General features: G+C 40.9%; 1 pseudogene; it reads left to right on the forward strand.

Annotated features, from left to right (window-relative positions):
* The first annotated feature begins 1,187 nt into the window (after positions 1-1,187).
* LOC110127224 (tubulin alpha-1B chain pseudogene) lies at positions 1,188-2,537 on the forward strand (annotated as a pseudogene).
* Positions 2,538-5,054: the final 2,517 nt, after the last annotated feature.

Raw genomic sequence — 5,054 nt, forward strand, 5'->3', positions numbered from 1 at the left:
CAGAGAAAAAATTTCCCTCAATTTTTAATTTAGAAATTTGCAAACATACAAAAAGTGTATAATGTGCACATATACATCAAAAATTCAGTATGTATCAAATATCAATATATACAAAAATATCAAAATATTGATATATCAGTGTATATCAAGAAAGCAGTATAATGTACACATATGTATCAATAACCTCAGATATGCAGATGATACCACCCTTATGGCAGAAAGTGAAGAGGAACTGAAGAGCCTCTTGATGAAAGTGAAAGAGGAGAGTGAAAAAGCTGGCTTAAAATTCAACATTCAAAAAATGAAGATCATGGCATCCGGTCCCATCACTTCATGGCAAATAGATGGGGAAACAAAGGAAATAGTGAGAAACTTTATTTTTGGGGGCTTCAAAAATCACTGCAGGTGGTGACTGCAGCCATGAAATTAAAAGATGCTTGCTCCTTGGAAGAAAAGCTATGACCAACCTAGACAGCATATTAAAAAGCAGAGACATTACTTTACTCACAAAGGTCCATCTAGTCAAAGCTATGGTTTTTCCAGTAGTCATGTATGGATGTGAGAGTTGAACTATAAAGAAAGCTGAGCGCCAAAGAATTGATGCTTTTGAACTGTGGTATTGGAGAAGACTCCTGAGAGTCCCTTGGACAGCAAGGAGATCCAACCAGTCCATCCTAAAGGAAATTGGTCCTTAATATTCATTGGAAGGACTGATGCTAAAGCTGAAACTCCAATACTTTGGCCACCTGATACGAAGAACTGACTCATAGAAAAAGATCCTGATGCTGGGAAAGATTGAAGGCAGGAGGAGAAGAGGACAACAGAGGATGAGATGGTTAGCTGGCATCACTGACTCAATGGACATGAGTTTGAGCAAGCTCTAGGAGTTGGTGATGGACAAGGAAGCCTGGTGTGCTACAGTCCATGGTGTCACAAAGAGTCGAACACGACTGAGTGACTGAACTGAACTGAACTGAACTGATATATCTACCAACTAGATTTGAGTTAAAATTTTGCCATGCCAGTGCATTACTTACCTTGACTCTTAGCTTATCAGGGACAATAACCGGGACCCATGTCTATTCCTGTTTCCTGCACCTGCTAACCTGTAACCACCACGCATGATTGCATCTCCATCCACGTTGGCCAGGTGGTGTCCATAGTGGCAATGCCTGCTAGAAGCTCTACAACCTGATGGCCAGATGCCAAGTGACAATATTGGGGGAGGAAACTCCTTCAAAACCTTCTTCATTGAGACAGCTTCTGGCAAGCATGTGCCTAGGGCAGTATTTGTAGACATGGAACCCACAGTCATTGATGAGATTCTCACTGGCACCTACTGCCAGCTCTTCCACCCTGAGCAGCTCATCACAGGAAAAGATGCTGCCAATAACTATGCCCAAGGACACTGCACCATTGGCAAGGAGATCATTGACCTCATTGACCTCTTCTTGGACTGAATTCGGAAACAGGCTGACTAGTGCACAGGTCTTCAGGGCTTCTTGGTTTTCCACAGCTTTGGTGGGGGAACTGGTTCTCGGTTCACCTCCCTGCTGATGGAACGTCTCTCTGTAGATTATGGCAAGAAGTCCAAGCTGGAGTTCTCCATTTACCCAGCCCCCCAGGTTTCCACAGCTGTAGTTGAGCCCTACAACTCCATCCTCACCACACCCTACCCTGGAGCACTCTGATTGTGCCTTCATGGTAGACAATGAGGCCATCTATGACATCTATGACATCTGCTGTAGAAATCTTGACATTGAGCACCCAGCCTACATGAATCTTAACCACCTTATTAGCCAGATAGGGTCCTCCATCACTGCTTGAGGTTTGATGGAGCCCTGAATGTGGATCTGACAGATTTCCAGACCAACCTGGTGCCCTATCCCCGCATCTACTTCCCTCTGGCCACATACGCTCCTGTCATCTCTGCCGAGAAAACCTACCATGAACAGCTTTCTGTAGCAGAGATCACCAATGCTTTCTTTGAGCCAACCAACAAGATGGTGAAATGTGACCCTCACCATGGTAAATACATGGCCTACTGCCTGTTGTACCGTGGCAATGTGGTTCCCAAAGATGTCAATGCTATCATTGCCACCATCAAGACCAAGCACAGCATCCAGTTTGTGGACTGGTGCCCCACTGGCTTTAAGGTTGGCAGTAATTACCAGCCTCCCACTGTGGTACCTGGCAGAGACCTGGCCAAAGTACAGCGAGCTGTGTGCATGCTGAGCAACACCACAGCCATTGCTGAGGCCTGGGCTCACCTGGACCACAAGTTTGACCTGATGTATGCCAAGCGTGCCTTTGTTCACTGGTACGTGGGTGAGGACATGGAGGAAGGAGAGTTTTCTGAGGCCCAGGAGGACATGGCTGCCCTTGAGAAGAATTATGAGGAGATTGGTGTGGATTCTGTTGAGGTAGAGCGAGAGGAAGAAGGAGAGGAATACAAATTACCATTCCTTTGAGCCCTGCAGCATGTCATACTCAGCTTCAGCATTAGTTGACAGGTATAAAAACTTTCTGACTAGATTGTTTTCAACTATGATCATGTATTGCTTTTCCATGTGTGTCTGTAAGACTTATGTCCTATCTCAAAAGTAAAGATTTTAAGAAAGAAAAAAAATTTATTTTGCCTTAATAGTCTTTTCTATCAAGTATCATGATGTCACACTCCTGATGTTTTTGAACGTGTGTCTCCCAAGAATAAGGATATTTTCTTATATCACCACAATGCCATTTCATACCTAAGAAAAGTAATGATATTTCCTTTAAAATATCTACTATGTAGTCCATATTCAAATCTCCCCAATTGTCCAAATGTGTTTTATACAGCTACTTTTACTTCAAAAAATGATCCAAAGTTAATGAAATGCATTTTTTTGTAATTTCTTTGTTGTGGTTGTTTTTTAACCTAAAACTGTCTCCATGTCTTTTAAATTTGCATTTCAATGACTTTGAAGAGGCAAGATCAATTTGTAACCCTGTAGAATGTCTTCCATCTTTCTGGATTTGACTGTTTCCTTGTGGTATCATTTAACTTATTCTCCTAGCCCCTGTATCCCATGCAAAAGGTTGAAAGACAATAATACTTCATAAATTATGCTGTTTACTTCATACTGTGTCATACAAGGAGTACAAAATATCAGACTGCCACACTCTTAGTGTCGTTAAATTTGATTCCTGAGTTAAAATGACAACCACCAGATTTCTCCATTGGAAAGGTACACTTTTCCCTTTATAACAAGCAAATTATCTCTGAGGTAACAATTTGGCACCATGCAACAAACCTATTTATTAACAGCTTGACATCTAATGGTTTTGCCATCCATCGATAACCTCTTCCTGAATCAACTGTGTCACTACGGTTTGCACAATGGTGACTTTCTAATTTGATCATCTTTTATATTTATCAGTTGTAATTCTTAAGAAGAAGCTTCTCTGTTCACTTAAAGTAAGAGATATACTTAACTTTTTTTCAAATTACAAATCTTTGGAGAAAAAGTTGATTCAAAGATAATCATCAGGAATTCCCTGGCAGTTCAGTGGTTCAGACACCACACTTTCACTGCTGAGGGCCCAGGTTTGATCCCTCGTGGGGGAAGTAAGATCCCACAAGCCATGGGGCATGGCCAAAAAAAAGTCGTTTTTAATGCTGGCAAAAGAATGGTTTTTCTTTCTATTTCTTGTTTTTATTATCAATATAAATGTATGAATTTTGTCCTTCTCCAGGGGATCTTCCTAACCCAGGGATCAAACCCAGGTCTCCTTCATTGCAGGCAAATTCTCTACCAGCTGAACCACCAGGGGAGCCCTTATTCATCATCAATTATATTTATCATTATCATCATTAATGTGTGGCTGAATCACACTGATTCCATTTTGTCAGTTTCATTTTGATACTAGCCTGCAGTCTTAGCCCCTCCCCTTTCCACATAACTGAGCTTTAGCTTACTCAGAAGGAATGCACAAAAGCCAGAGAAGTTCCCTGTCAACTTCTACTCTTGCCTTCATCTGATCTGAAAAGTGGAAGAGTGCCTTTTGCTGAAACAGATGGTTAATGGTCATGAGACACCTCCCACCCCGGGGGGAACTCCCCTAGTTTCCATCCATGCAGATGTGCTTCTCCCTAGTAGTCAGATTCTATTTTTAGCTTTGGCCCATTTAAATTCCCCTGTACCCCTTTCTTCAGTGTGGAGTGCAGCTGTGAATGCCTCTGGATGATCATCTGCCCAGTTCTGCCTGTATGTAAGTTACCCACAATAAACTTCATAATTGTACTTTATGGAGTAGCCTGTTTCATTTTTCAAAGTTCCTTCTCATTTTGGAGGATATTATTCAACATCTCCACCTCCCAGCCATTATCATTATTTGATGCTCAAATTGCTCAGTCAAATTGGCCAGTGGGAACACCTTCAGTATGATAACAATCTTAGAGGTTTCTTATTTTTGTTTTGCTCTCTGCCAGAAGGCAACCCAGGCTTATCTTAAACATTTTCTGCCTTAGATCTGGAGTCAGCTGTCTCTCCAAGAAGCCTTGATTCCTTTTAGTGGGAAATAGAATTCTGAAACTAAAATGTAGGTGCTAAATGTTCTCATTGCTGTTGGATGCACAGGCATGGAGTCTAGACCAGGGGTCAGGAAACAACAAACTATGGACCTTAAACCACTGCCTGTTTTTGTAAATAAAGTTTTATTGGAACTTACTCATGCTCATTTGTTTACACATTGTCTGTGGCTGCTTTCACACACTAAGAACAGAGCTGAATACTTGCAATAGAAACAGTATGACCTGCAAAGCCTGAACTGTTTACTATCTAGTTATTTACAGAAAAAGCTTGCCAACCCTGGTGTAAACATGTAGGAATTATATTTTACTGTAATAACATTCCATGTTTTTAATTCAAATTGGACCTCAAGTGTTTTCTTAATGCCTTTGATTTTTATTATTTGTTTCTCTGCTTTCTTGACTGAAATTCTTGATTCTTAATAAAATGAATGTAGTTACATATTTTGCTTTTCCCTATAATATATAAAAATAGTTTCAAAAT

The sequence above is a fragment of the Odocoileus virginianus genome, chromosome X (genome assembly GCF_023699985.2).
Source record: "Odocoileus virginianus isolate 20LAN1187 ecotype Illinois chromosome X, Ovbor_1.2, whole genome shotgun sequence".
In the NCBI taxonomy this organism is placed as follows: Eukaryota; Metazoa; Chordata; class Mammalia; order Artiodactyla; family Cervidae; genus Odocoileus; species Odocoileus virginianus.